The sequence below is a fragment of the Hipposideros armiger genome, unplaced genomic scaffold, assembly GCF_001890085.2.
Source record: "Hipposideros armiger isolate ML-2016 unplaced genomic scaffold, ASM189008v1 scaffold_214, whole genome shotgun sequence".
Lineage (NCBI taxonomy): Eukaryota > Metazoa > Chordata > Mammalia > Chiroptera > Hipposideridae > Hipposideros > Hipposideros armiger.
This window is the reverse complement of record NW_017731564.1, coordinates 1,234,177-1,249,955: the sequence shown is the minus strand read 5'-3', so window position 1 is coordinate 1,249,955 and position 15,779 is coordinate 1,234,177. Positions and strand designations below refer to the sequence as shown.

General features: G+C 40.9%; 1 non-coding gene across 1 annotated transcript; it reads right to left on the bottom strand.

Annotated features, from left to right (window-relative positions):
- Positions 1–4,040: 4,040 nt before the first annotated feature.
- Positions 4,041–4,114, bottom strand: TRNAI-AAU (transfer RNA isoleucine (anticodon AAU)). Its single transcript has one exon. It is a non-coding gene; the product is annotated as a tRNA-Ile (tRNA).
- Between the last annotated feature and the right edge of the window lie 11,665 nt (positions 4,115–15,779).

Below are 15,779 nucleotides of genomic sequence, written 5' to 3'. Positions count from 1 at the left end.
ATCAACTGAGCCACTCGGCCAGCCCTACATGATGCTTTTATTAATCTTTGTCAGAACTACAACAGGTTCTGTCAAACTCCAACAATGCCTTGGGGGTTATGCTACTGTTTCATGGACTTGTGCAGTTTGTCCCACTTCCTGGGCATAAAGATTTCTCAATAATATTCTTCATGATCAGCTGGATGGCTTATGACTGATCTGGGAGAGAACTAACTGGTTATTCTAATTTTGGTTATAAGTTTCTTAAGAGAAATTTAATCTATTTCTATTTTTTAGTTGACCCATTGGACTACACAAAACTTCTAAAACATAAAGAATCTGATAGAGATTGAGTTCATTATAGCCAGGATTTAAAAAAAAAATTCTAGCTTTCTCTTCAACTCTTCCCAGATAAACAATAGACAAGAAAGCAAGAAAGAGAAATATCACATGTTTTTATATTAAGAATTTTCCCAATGGTATAATGATAAAAAATATTTGTACTAATAATACAGGATTTTTTGGCATGATGTAGCATGACTAATATCAAATCACGGTTGTAGTGGACATTTGTTCTTTTTTTTTTATTTTTTTTTTTTTTAGCTGAGCCATCCTGCTACCTGTTGGCAGCTCAGCGGCTGCTCAGCTCGGGCTGGACTCGAACCGCTGTTGCTCAGAGCTCACACTCTTGAGCGAGCTCTTAACCAACTGAGCCACTCGGCCGGCCCTATTTGTTCTTTTTTTTAAGTTTTATTTTTTTGTGGTAAGAACATAACATGTTTTTTTGTGGTAAGAACTCACTTAAATTTTTAAATATATAGTACAGTATTACTGACTGTAGGTACAATGTTAAACAGCAAATCTCTAGAGTTTATTCATCTTGCTTAACTGATACTTTATGCCCGTTGACTAATAACCCCACATTTCCCATATTTCTCTCCCCTTAGCCTCTGGCAGCCACCATTCCACTCTTTGATTCTATGTTAGATACTTCATAGAAGTGGAACCATGCAGTATGTATCTTTATATGACTGCTTATTTCACTTAGCATAACGTTTTAAAGGTTCATTATTTGTCTTTAAGGCTGAATAATGTTCTGTATTCATAGACCAAATTTCTTTTCTCCATTCATCTGTTGATGGACATTTAGACTGTTCCCACATCTTGGCTATTTTGAATAATGCTGCGATGAACATGGGAGTACTGTTATCTCTTGAAGATCCTGATTTTAATTATTTTGGATAAATACCCAGAAGTGGGCTTTCTGGATCATACCGTAGTTCTATTTCTAATTTTTAAAGGAATCTTCATATTGTTTTCCATGGCAGCTGCCCCATTTTGCGCCCAATTTCTCCACAGCCTCATCAACACTTGTCTTTTGATTGGACATTTGTTCTTTATATCACTTTAGCAACCTGTCCCCACCTTCCTTAGGGAATTTTTCTCTGATCATTGCAGTTCACAGGTGGGTAGATAATTGAAACCAAGCCAATCATAATACTCCACCTTCCTGGCCACATTGATTGGTCCAGGGGTAAGTTGGAAGGATTAGAATTGAGGGTTAATTATAGCCATAATTCCTGTAACAAGGAGGAACTCTACTCACTTTAGAACAGAATGGAGTCAAGCGAACTGGGTGATTGATGGCAGGAATGGGAGAGAGAGAGATTGGGCAACTCAACAGCATGAGGTCTCCAGTCCAAGACACTGAGGCTCATTCTTTGAGTTTGAGAGCCAATCTGTGCTCAGGCTGGGTTGGGTTGGGTTTTTGTCACTTTAGACCAGCAGAATCCTAACCTATACAATTTTACTTCTTAGAGCATTCAGCCACAGTCTCCCTTGGATTCTAGTTTATTGGGTATACATCTCATCCCCTGTACCTTTGTGAACTCCTTGACAAACAGCGCCATGGTTGATTTGTCCTGTCTTAGACGATTCCTAACTGTTTCATACAAAGTAGGTCTTAATATGCATTGACATTTGCTGAAGAAGTTAAGTAAATATATTTTTTTCTATCTGTAGAGTCATGCTAGCTACTCTTTGTTGAATGTTGGCTACGTATAATAGTAGGTAGCTTCCAGAATGCTGTATATGTTATTTAATCTTTATGACCCATTTGGGAGGTAGGCACTATTATTACCTGTTTTACAGATGAGTGAACTAGATTTAAAGAGGTTAAAGCCACTTTCCCAAGGTCAGCTAGTAAGTGGTCAATCTGAGACTTGAGCCAGGACTTTTGACAGCAAAGCTCATGCCTTCAATCATTGCCTATCAATCAATATTAGCCATTTGCCCCTACAACTTAGATTCGACATGGCTCCGAAATGCCCACCCTCAGTGGGGTAATTTTGTTTCGTTCAAAGAAAGTTCTGATGTTTATTACTTTATACATGATCGCAATCGAATTGAATATAGGCCTCAAGGGTAAAATTGCTCTGTCTTTCCCCCAAATTGGATTGGATTGAGACAAGTGCGCTTTATGTCTCAAAAGATCCTGCTTTCTGAAGGAAGAGAACTTGTTTGAGTACCTGCTGTACTGGGGATCAGGATTGATTTGATTCCTAATATTTAGGCTTATGTTACCTTTTTAGGGGTAGAGTTCCATGTTTACTTCATACCACAATAGTAGGTCTTCATTAAATTGTATAGAGATTGTTAACTACTTATGAGAAACATGCTTATTCACACAGCCTCAGTTGAGTATGGGGCTGCTACCACAGAAGTCAAACTTCACCATCGGTGCCTGTTCAAGTTGCCTGTATTGTATGGTAGTCAGTGAATTCAAGGTGCTTCCAACGTTATGACTAATTTAAAGTAAAAGAGGGGAACTGCTCACATTCTTATGGATAATACTCATAAGTATTCACAGACACCCCTGTGCCACTGGCAATATGAGGTACCCCAAGTCTGTGTCTTCTTGTGGCTCATTTATTCTTTCAAATTATTACTGACCACCTATCATGTGTCAGGCACTATGCTAGAGGTTGGAGACTGTAATGGTGAGCAAGGCATACACAGTTTCTGTCTTCATGGAGCTTAGTGAAGGAGACAGATCATAAAGAAATAAAGAAATAAAGAAGAAAATAGCAGATGGTGATACGTGTTAAGTTGCAAATAGCATTGGGTAATCGGATTGAAAATACTGAGTTCTAGTGTGTGGAACTTGATAAGGGAAGGCTTCTCTGGAGGAGGAGAAATCTAAAATGACAAGAATGGAGCCACCCTGGAAAGGTGTAGGAGAAGTACTCAGGGCCAGTGAACAGCTCGTGCAAAGGTCCTGAGGCAGAGACAAATTCAGTGCTGTCAAGTGATGGAAAGATGATTGGTTCACTGTCATTTTTTTATAGAGTGCGGTACATTGACCTAGTCGCCCCACCATTGTTAACTGCAAGAAAGCCTTACAGTGATTCAAATCATCCCCAGAAACTTTTGCAAATGTCAGCAGTGGAAATGCCAGAGGTGGTAGGATTAGGGATTATTTTTGTTTCTTTGTATTTTCGGTGTTCTTCCATAATAATAAACATACGTTTTTGACAAACAAGACAGAAAAACCCGTGGAAGGCATAGAAATGCACTTTGATGACATTAGGAAAGGTAGATTTGAGGGTTACACTGTAATAAAATTCATTCCAAACTGAAACGTAATGTACTGGAAACCATAAATACGATTTTGGTAGAATTAGAGAAGAAACGGTTCAAGAGAGGGGTGGGGCAATATGTCAGGAAAAGGGGAATTAGAAATGAGTAAATGGCAGTATCCCGTCACCTAAACTGCAGTGACATCTCGGCCTTTCATAAGAAAGAGGGTGACAGTGTCCTTCTGGGTATAGCATGGTAGGCATACTGCCTTTGAGTCATACAGTTCATAACAATACATGATTTGGCCTTTTTTTGTTATTGTATTAATATTGATAACATTATAGAGAGCTTTGTTACTATAGGATTTCTTAATTGACTATGGTGGGGTGAGGAACTGAAAATCCCTTCCCTTCTCCTTCTATCAGAGAGTTGTTTTGGGATTTGTTTTCTTTTTTTTTTTTTAAGGAGGGTGCAGCTCACAGTGGCCCATGCTGGGATTGAACCGGCAACCTTGGTGTTATTAGCACCACGCTCTAACCAACTGAGCTAACTGGCCACCCCTCATTTTGAGATTTTAAAAAAAGGATCTATAATAAGATAAGCTGATGCCACTCCATGCTGTTGAGTTATGGAGTGATTGACAGTAGCAGCGAGCACTGCTCCAGGTCCAAAAGGTATTAAAAACACATGGAAGGAAATTACTTCACCAATTCTCTGTACCTTGACTTCATCTTCTCTAAAATGGGGATAGATTTTGTAAATTGTGAAGCCTATAAACACATGTATTAACAATTACTAGTTCATTTAACATCAATAATTATGAAATGGAAACTTAGCAGAATGAAAGAGTTCAAGGCAGTTCCTCAAATAATTAACCCCCTCCTGGGATCTTATTCATCCAGCATGAGATTCTCACTGATTATTTGGTTAATGCCAACTATATTACCCATACCCACTGTTTGTGGGATATTTGAATATAAATGAGCATTGAAAACCTTTGTGAGAACAGGGTACCAGTCCATAGGACACTCAGCGCTCTCAGATGAATTTTGGTCGCATGGATTCAATTTTTCTTGAGCACCACCAAGTGTCTGGGGAATTGCTGGTGCTGATCAACTTTTAGGGGGAGACAAAGGAAGGAGTTCCCCAGATTACTGTCATTAAAGTAAACTTTCAGTTGGAAATCAGAGTGCATGTAAATTGGATCACGTAAAAGCCTAGAGAATAGCATTTCATTAACTGTCAGTTGTGGGTTTGGATCAGACAGTGAAATTGCTCAGTTCGGGAAGGGGGTAAAAGGTTGAAATGTATGAATGGCCAAATGAGGTATCTTCATATGTGAATGGTGCTTGGTGACCATGTGAGAGTGAGCCAAGGATGGAGACAAAGATACTTGCTGCAGTTTGTCCTTGCCCAGTCTGAATTAATGGTTGAGATGTGAGTCACAAGGGAAGTAAGACTGTCCCCAAATATGGTAACGGGGCTCCCAAGGAAGGGAACGTGGAAAGCATTATGAAACAAGATATTGTTAATCTTTTCATAAAATTCATCAGAACAATTGGACAGTCCATTAAGAGTTGGCGTGTTACCAGCCACATCTAGACATCCAGAGAGAAACTACTGTTTTCAGTCACAAAGGACATTGTGTCCTAGACAACCTAAGCCAACCCTGTGTAGTAATGGTGGTGTTAGTGACTCAGAGTGTGTCCCTGCGATGCTGGCACAAGTTCTGACAAGTTGCGCTAGTCACAAGCGTTTCTGTGCATCACGTCCTCCATGTCATTAGAACCATAACAGGACACACTTAGAGGTCACTGTGTTGACTCTCCTCGTTCTATTGAAGAGGATACTGGCGAACTGGTTTACCCAAAGATGCACAACAAACCTCCTTTTTCTTACTCTGATGATCTTTTACTCTAAGGAATGGTTCACCATGACTCATGCACGTATTCCTTAAACATGGTACATGAGATACTTGAGCTCTATGTTCAATATAGACAAGGAAAATCAATATGCAAGGAAAGTCATCGCAAACACTGCGGCCATGTAATAGCACTTTTCCTAAGCTGCTATGATGGTTATATCCAAACGAATAGTAGTAGCTTTATTAAGGAGACCAGTTGACAGGGTTCATTATGTACAAATGCCCTTCTACCCAGTGGATTCTCTCCTGTTCATATTACACCACCTGAGAGGTTTGGAGTTCTAACTCTAGCGAAAGAGAAATGCCCAGGTCTCTGACCAGTCACTTCTAATCTGGGTCACATCAAAGGTTACATAATAGTGCCTACGTGGTCAGCACACTACCAGTAGGAAAGAATAATAAATGCTGTCTGAAGGGTATTTTGTTTCTTGAACACATTCTTTCTACACCAACAGCTGTGGTGGTCTGGTGGGCTCCTGGCTAAAGGCGGGGACCTACAATGATTTCTTCTTGGCAGAGAAGCTATTGCTACTTCCCCTATCTGCTCTTTTCCATTCCCAATGGGTCTCCCTTTTGGCCTTCCATGTTTGCTCCCATCCCCCACCCCCACCCCCCTACACCCCTTTAGCCTTGAAAGGTGTCTTCTTGTATACACCATCCACAGTGATGCAGCAATCTGGTCCCAGACCAGGTCCCAGACCACTGCTTTGATTCAGGAAATACTTGTCAGAACACAGGCTCAGATTATAGCCGTATGGGATGAATGAATTACGGGAGCAAGCCCTCTGTTCACTTGCCAAGTTCATGGTCCATAGGCACAGAATCCTTTCAAGCACGTGTTGACTGGAGATGTACGTTAGTTATATGTTGTAATCCATGGAGGCTCCTTTTGTTCCTTGTAACACCTCATTTGTCAAACTTTGGTAGGAAATGAGCTATTTCACATATGTGAGTGATTCAGGTAGCTGGATGCTACCCTTTAAGTACCAAAGCTTGGTTTATTTTAGCCTGTTTTATGGATATATTGTTTAAATGAATTGTATAGTCCTGTGCCTTCTACATTGAACAGAATAAACTATACCGGTCCTTTCTTTAAAGCTTAAGTTTGAATACGAGCATCAGGGACACGGAGCTCTCCTCAGGAACCATTAAAAGGTGCGGGACAACTCATTCCTGTATCAGTGGCCCCAGCCTGTCATGCTATGTGAATTCTGGCACCTGCTTTTGAGAGTTCTGTCTCCATCTTGCTTTCATTACTCAGAGCTACCCGTTGCAATAATCTCTTTCTTCCCCCTTTCCTCTGCTCTTTGGCGGCACAGTCCTGCCTGCATTCCACACACCCCACCCCAGTCCCAGCCTTTCAAGGGTGCATTGGGAAGCTACACTCGAGCACGTTAGAATCATGTGTGCAAGTGGAGGAAATGACCACATTTAATAAAGTCGCAGAGAGCACCAATAGGAGGCAAGCATGGGAACAGCAGCGCCTCAATGTTAACACTTCTCATTTGAATGCTTGGGGGCTCCTTTTGTTTGCCTCCCAATTCCAGGCTATGTTCTAGAATAGTGCTGTTCACACGATTTATTATTGCAGGGCCCCAGGATTCTGCAGAGATGCCAGAGGCGACCAAGGGGTGTGTGTGTGTGTATGTGTATGTGTATGTGTAAGGGGATGGTGGCAGTGTCAGGGTCATGGGTTGTGGCAGAGGGAGGCCAGTGATCACAGTCTGCTTCCATTTCACCCGGTCCAGTATCCCTTCACATCGTCTCATGCATCAAAGGTCAGGTTTCATTGACAGACATACACACCAACAAATAAAAGGCAAAGCAAAAGCAACAACTACACAAATGAAACAACTTCTGTTTTTTTTTTTTTTAAAGAGAACTCTGGATAAGTAATGTGGTAGCATAATTAGGTGAGTGTCTAGTTACTCTGCCCCAGAACTTGCTTTAGAGCAGTGTTGCCGTGGTTTGGGAAGACATTGAACATTTTCTAGGTGTTCAGAAACCGTCCAGTCCAAAGGGCTTAGCTTACCATTGGGGATAAATCACAGATTTCAAAATTGCAAGTACCATTTTCTGTCAATGGTACATTCTTTTTCCTAGCTGAGTTGAACAGTGGAGCATGTTTTAGGACAGGGAAGTCCACCAGAAATATAATGGAAATCACATAACAGATTTTAAAATTTTCTAGTGGTCACATTAAAAAAGTAAAACTACATAGGTTAAAAACAATGTTAATAATTTTAATATTTTATCTAACCCAGAATATCCATTTTTTTCACTTTAACATTGTACAAATATAAAATTAGACTGCTTGAGTTTTTGCATTTAAATGACTTCCAATGATATAAAATTAAAAATTCAATTCCTTATTCATACTGTTCACACACTCTGTTTCAAGAGCTCTGCCACATGTGTCAGTGACTACTGTGTTAAACAGTATGATTTGAGAACGTTTGTGTTAACATTTAAAATGTTTACCGAAGATTGGCTGCCCCTTTCATGAGACGAGCTTGAAGCAAAATCTCGTTAATTCGGGCCCCACTACTTTGGAATGTATGATAATTTTATCCAAGTTCAACTGAAATTTACAATCTGATCTCTCTGTGGAAAAAGGTTTTACTTGGCACATTCACCATATAAATCAGATCATAAGAGGCGAGGCGTGTTTAATCCACTTAAGAGTATTAAGCGTTTGGGGGGACTAGAGCATAGCATTTATGAATGCAACAATATTCTCTTATGCACAGCAGTGTCCTATATTCATTAAAGGACATCTTGCGGATTAACCTTCCCTTTGGGACACTTCAGTAGTTATCGTTACACTATTTTTGAAAGATTTATATGAGTCAGATTTCCTCTAAAATTGTCTAAAAATCTGACTTGTTAATTTCAGATAATTATTACTTAAATTACATAAAACTTCACCTGAAAGCTACGTGAATCACTCACATATGTGAAATAGCTCATTTCCTACCAGTTCGACAAATGAGGTGTTACAAGGAACAAAAGGAGCCTCCATGGATTACAACATATAACTAACGTACATCTCCAGTCAACACGTGCTTGAAAGGATCCTGCGCCTATGGACCGTGAACTTGGCAAGTGAACAGAGGGCTTGCTCCCGTAATTCATTCATCCCATATGGCTATAATCTGAGCCTGTGTTCTGACAAGTATTTCCTGAATAAAAAAAAATGTACCTGTGTCCAACTTCAGTGTAAAAATCTCAGGGAGCTTTGCTTCAAGGTGATAATATCTTTCTCACAGGGTGGCAAAGTTGAAATGAGATAAGGTTTGTAAACTGCAAAATGTTTCATGCATACTATTTATTCATTTAGTAAGTATTGCTTTATTGGCTTTTATATGCCAGGCATGGTGCTAGAAGGTAGGGATATAGCTGGCAACCATGTGGACAGACGTGGTCCCGGCCCTCATGGAGCTTACAAGCTTGTGGGGGAGAGACAGGCAAAGAAACACAGAAGTAAATTAGAGAGCGGTAAGGGATATGATAGGGGAAGCACTGGTTGCTAAGAAAACATATAGGACAGCCCCATAACCCAGACTAGTTGGAGGGGATGATCAGGGAAGCCTTCCTGGAAGAGGTGACATCTAGGTTGAAACCTGCAAGTTGATTTGGAGTTAGCCTGGTGAAGGGGTGGACTGAGTGGGAGGAGTGCTCCAGAAAGAGGAGACAGCATGTGTAAAAGTCAAGAGGTGAGAGGGGGAAAGTGAAGCAGCCCTGGAACTGAAAGCAATTCTGTGTGACTGCAGTTATGGAGTCCAAAAGAAACAGGGAACCATGATGAAGGTGGAGAGGCCAATCGAACCAGATTACAAAGAACCTAAGGTGGTTGGCATTGATTTTATCCCAAGGACAGTGAGTGGCCATTGGAAGGTTTTATGGAGGGAAGTATCATGATAGGGTTGTGTTTTGCAATGATCACTTTGGCTGCTGCGTGGAGAAGGGGCTGTGGGAGGGTGAGAATGGAAGCCATGATTTCAATGGCTGGAGACACTGGGAGCAAGGGAAGGGAGGCAGAATTTGGTAGGTATATAGGAAGCAAAACCAATAAGCCTTAGTGATGGATGGGATGTGGGGCCAGAGGGATGAGCAAGAGGGATATGGGCAACTGGGTAAATGGTGGTACCTGCCATGGACTGAAATATAGTAAACTACAGTGGAGCACTGTGGGTGTGTGTTGGGGTGGGGGCGACGAGAGCATGAGGGCAGCTGTGGTCATGCTGCCGCTGATGTCCCATGGGCAGCCTCTAAGTGAGCATGCTCTGTAGTCAGTTGGATTTGTGTCTAAGCAGAGTTTGCTGAGATACACTGTCCTTTGACATTTCAGTGGGAATGATTCAGCCCCATCCCGTGTGCAGTGGGAGCTCTTCCTGCTTCCTGAAGTCTGTCTCCAGAGTCTTGAGGGGGTGATGAGTACTTTTCCTCATCGCCTGTAGACCTCAGTTCTGGGCTCTGCTGAATTCATTCACCTGGTGGATCATCTCCCTGTCCTGGTTCTGTGCCACCTTTTCCCAGCTGTTAACCTCAGCTTCTTTTCCTTGATGTTAACGAGACCCAAACCCCAAACCCTACCACCCAAGGCCATGCGTATGCAGCAGGATTGACTCATGATTTGTGGAGACGAAAGGGGCTTGGGTGGCTGCAGTGCGATACAACAGAAAGATGAATAACTGCCATCTTGTTCTTCAGAAGCCCTTGGCCAACCTGCCAACTTGGACTTCAGCCTCATCCTTAATTGCTTTGTCCTCTCTACTTTCCCTCTTCAGTGCCTCCTAGCAACAGAAACACACAAACAAAAGCAAAACCTCTCATTGTATTATGCCAAATTTGTTTGTGGTTCCTTTCTTCAAGGCCATCTTTGCATATCCAAAGATTCATAAAGTGCTCTGCTAACAGTGGTATATCTCTTCTGGATTCTTCTCCACCCTCCATGTACCCTCCCCCACCGTCACTATATTTGTATGGAGAAGGAGGGTATAAGAGTTATTTCACCCCGATAGGAATGATACCCCCAGAACAGAAATGGCAGCCACTTGTTTTTATTTTAAATATCCATTTGTTTCCCTTCATTCTATGAGTCTGGCAAGAGCGAGCTGACGGTAGAGGTTTGGGAGTTAACAGAAAGCTTCTACTTGAAGAGGTGGGAGTGGATGTGATCACCCAAAGAGAATGTGCTAAGTGAGAAAAGAAGGCGGCTTAGGAGGGGAATCCAGGATCCAACCAGCTTTTCAGCCTTAAATTTTAAGGGACCCACAGGAGAAAATGGACCCTCAAAGGGGACTGAGGATAGAGAAGCAGGAAGAAAAAGCAACACAGTGTGTTGTCATGGGAACCAAGCTGGGAGGGTATTATTTCTTGTTAGAAATGAGGGGAAATCTGGCATGACACTTGTAACCTAGTGTCTGTCAGAGTCCTGGAGTATAATCAGTGCTCAATGAACATCTGTGGAATTGAAACAGGCGACCTTGCTAATCTAACTTCTGCTCTCTTACAGTCCACACAGCCGCTGTTCCAGTTCTTTTCCATGTCATCCAAATCTCCAATGTCCTCTTCCCTTCCCCGCTCTCAGCACATGAGTTAGCTTGAGGCCCTCTGACAAGCGTTCCCTCAACTTCTTTTTAACCCCCACTTCCAGCTTCCATTTGTCTCTAAAAGTGGCCCCACCACCTCAACATTACTTTGTCTCTTCTTTCTCTGTGTCTGAGAGAAAAAAAAATGCCCCCACTCTTTTGGTCAGGCTCACTCCCCTGTCCTCCAGCTCTTCCCTTCAAGGGAGCGCTCATCTGTGATGATGAGATGCTCTAACTAGGCAACTAGCCTAGAGTAAGAAAAATTACAAGCCTCATTCTCATAAAATGCCATTTGATAAACAATAACTTGCAAAACATTGCCTTGAGCGTTGTGGTGCTGGCGAATGGAGAGAACAATGAAAGAGGCTCAAGGTGATGGACAAAATGGGAACTCCTGGTCCGTCTCATCTCTTTTCTTCCTTTCAGCTGGAAACTTCTGGAGTGAGGACTATCCTTGCAGCTCCAGTTCTTCATACCTCACTGTACTTACCACCTTGTAATCTGACTCGCTCTGTTGCCAAAACTGCCCTCCACAGGCTATGGCTTGCCAAGTCAGTGGGTTTCTCTTCAGGACTTCGCCCCTTCATCTGGCTCGTGGTATTGGACCCTGAGTCACTGGCTTCCTTCCCTTGATTCACTGGTACTTCATTCCATGGCTTCTCATCTCTTTTCTCCTCTGGCTCATGGAACCTCATTATTCTCTAATGTAGACTGCCCGTTGAGCTCCGGGCCTGCACTCTGAGCTGTCTGCTGAGCAGCTGAATTTAAACAGCAAGTTTAAAGCCCATAACTAAAAACAAATTCATACTTGATTGGATCCTGGTATCCAAAACCAGCTCTAAAGGACATTACAGTAATTCCTTGGTTTGTGAGCATAATTCGTTCTGGAAACAAACTACTCATATTGCAAGACATTGCTCGTTTACCAAGTAAAATGTATTAGAAATATTTGCTCATTTTCCGGAACACTCGCAAAGCAAGTTACCCGCAATCCAAGGTTTTACTGTATTTGTAAAACAATAAATTTGAATATAGACTAAGTATGATACTAGGGGATGACTTAATTTTTTCAGTGATAATACTGTGGATTTGTAAGGAAATGACCTTCTTAGGAGATTCCTGATGAACTATTTAGGGTAAAGCGTCATGATAGCAGCAGCTTACTTTTAAATAGTGCAGAAAAAAATAGACACGCGTACACATTAACATGCATAGAGACAGAAAGCAAAGATAACAAAATGATAACAATTGTTGAACCTAGATGGTTGCTATACAGAGGTTTTCATTGTACCATTATGCAACTTGTTTGGTATCTTTGAAAATTTTCATCATACATAATCGGGCAAAAACAAGTTCATAATCTCCCCATTGGTCCCAAAGCAGTCCCCTTTCTGATTTCCCTGTATCTGGGAATGGCAGTGTAGTGGGCACTTAGGAATTGCCTGCCCAGCACTCCTTTTCTAGGAACCACCCCTCTCTCAGCCTTCCAGATGGCTTCACAGTGAGATCCTGTGTTGAGTGGCCCAGAGTATCTGCCCAAATGTTCACCAATGAATCTATTCTCTTGGATTTTTGGATTTGGGACTCGGAGGACCACCTAACAGCTGAAGCGAGAAGATGTAAAATTTAGGAGCACTGGTTGCCAGGCTTTTGCCATGTGATGAAAGACAGTTTGCAGTGAGACAAGACTGAAGCAGATGAGCTGAGATGGCCAGAAGCAGGGACTAGAGGGAGATAGCTGAGTGAGCTCTTCTCTGTGGGTCATATTTTTATGATATGATATAATATTTTTAATTTAGGAAATACAATCTCCGTGGGTGCTGAGGTATCTGGTAAATTCAGAGCCATTCTGCTAAATGGAGGATCCTCTTATTTTTATATTTACAAAAACTCTTATTTTTATATTTAATGTTGTAAATATTGTGATCCATGTTTTTGACAGATACTGACTTTTTTACTCCACTCAGAGATGCTTGCTTCAACAAATATTTTCATAAGACACAACTTGTCAAATAAGTTGTCTGAACTTGTGATTTTAAAAAATTCCTTGCCAATTTTAAATGGTACAAAATTATAGGCCTTCTCAATTTCATTCCACTAAGTTTCAGAATGTATATTTAAACAATTAAAAAAGTAACTCCTTGAAAATGTCTTCTCACAAATAGGAATAATCCAAAACATAATTATAGAATTTCAGATAAAAAATTATACAACACATGCACTGTCATTGTTTGATTTGTTTCAGTCCCTTTCTTGCTTTTGTAGAAATATATTTTAGTGTCTTTTGCAAACTTCATTTTCTTTTCTTTTTTTTAATTAAAGTTTATTGGGGTGACAACTGTTAATAAAGTTACATAGGTTTCAAGTGTACAATTCTGTAATACATCATCTATATATCACATTGTGTGTTCACCACCCAGAGTCAGTTCTCCTTCCATCATCATATATTTGACCCTGTTTACCCTCTGCTACCATCTCACTCCCCACTTACCCTCTGGTAACCACTAAACTGTTGTCTGTGTCTATGAGTTTTTGTTTCTTTGTTTGTTTATCTTGTTCCTTTGTTGTTTTCAGTTCTATATCCTACATAGCAGTGAAATCATATGGTTCTCGACGTTTTCTGTCTGACTTATTTCGCTTAGCATAATAATCTCAAGATCCATCCATGTTGTCCCAAATGGCACTATTTGATCTTTTCTTATGGCAGAATAGTATTCCGTTGTGTATATATACCACATCTTCTTTAGCCAATCATCTATCGAAGGACACTTTGGTTGTTTCCATGTCTTGGCCACTGTAAATAAAGCTGCAATGAACATCAGAGCACATATATTTTTTACAGATAAATGTTTTCAGATTTTTGGGGTAGATACCCATGAGAGGGATTGATGGGTCCTATGGTAATTCTATTCTTAATTTTTTGAGGAAACTCCACACTGCCTTCCATATAAAAACACAAAAAACTTAATTTTCAATAAATAAAATTCACCAGAAGTTTCAAAAGGTAAAGTTTTGGGGTTTTTAAAAAGATTTTTATTGGGGAATTGGGGGGATGGGAACAGTGCTGGGGAATGGGGGAAGGGGAACAGACAAGTTGTTGTCCTTTTGTTCTTCAGTCTAGTTGTGGAGGACGTTGCTTCACTGGCCCAAGTTGGCACCATCATTGCGCTCTTCCCGGGCGAGGCAGATCAGTCACTGGCTTCTGGACGGCCGCTCACTGTGGCTGCTGGCCACTCACGCTGGCTGCTGGCTACATACAGTAGCCCATGGGAACCCACTGCCACAGGGGCTACAGCCTACGCTGTCGCCGGCGACTCACGACAGCCCAGCTCCAGGTTGAGCTGTTGTTCAGCATCTTAGCTGTGGAGGACAGTGTCACTGGCCCTCATATGTGGGATCCGAACCGGGGCCCTCTGGCATCCCAAGCCAGTTCTTAACCATCGCCCCACTCGGCCGGCCCAAGGTAAAGTTTTTATCAATTCGTTTATTGAAGACTCAGATGAGATTTTTCAATGATTTTGACCAAAATGCAATAAAAATTTTGATAACTAATTTATAAGAAAGTTCAGTGTTATAGGACACTTGGGTTGATTCAAAATGTAGTTCTTCAAAGGCTCACAAATGTCTAAAATGTAATAGATTATAGTTTTTAAAGTGATAAATCATATATCAGTAGAGCAGAGTATGTTTTGGTATTCAAATTAGCTTCTTGATGGAAATGTAGTTGACTTATATAATTGTATATGTAGAAATATTTGTACATTTTGACAAGTACAGCTTCCATTTCAACAGGGAGACACCCAACCCTTTTGGGTATACACGTGAATTATGTGTGCATCTCAAATGAATCAAAGTACACTTCTGCTCTATAGGTTTCTCCATAATTTAGTAAAAACATTTTTACAGTAACACGATGCCTCACCTGTGCTTTGTGTTTGTATTGCCACTCAAAAACAAATATTTTATCTTCAATGTTGAAGCTTTTCATTGAACTTACAATCAAACTCACAATATACAATCAGATTCACAGCAAAATCAGGTGTTTCACCAGACTTAATTTCCATAGCTTCACTTTGAATCCATGAATTGGATGGAGGAAATCCAATAATTATTGGCTGTTCTGTTTGAAGCATCTGATGACCCAGATGATACTAGCATCTTTTAAGTCTTTGGGACGTTCTTCTGCTAATGGAAGCAATACATTAACAGCTGTGGCTTTGAGGAAAAGTAAAGGAAATTTGGAATGGAAAACCAGTTAAATTAATTAAGAGCAGTCATTTGATGTAAATGAAAGTCACATTTCACAGAGCGGTGTGTAAGCCTACCATCTACAGCTGCACGTTTTCTTTGTTAGAGATTCTTTTTTAAATTACTACTAACTTTGAAGAAGATGCTGATGCTTCTTCTGGATATCGGTGTCTTTTGGTTGTCATATGGGCACTGTCATATCCCTTTAGCTCCCATGGCAGAGAGTAAATGCCAGCAAGCATTTTGTGCAAGTTTCCCATTCATTGTCGATTTGCTTGAGAAGTGGAAATTTGGTACTTAATTTCCCTTTATATGTGCACCTTAATATTTTGAGTTTCTTGCTGCCCAAAGGCGTTCTGGCAAAATAAAAAAGCATTTCAAATAATAAGCAGTTGTACATTTACACTATAAAGGAAATAATAGAGCCACTGTGCAAGAACGGTCCAACGACTTTC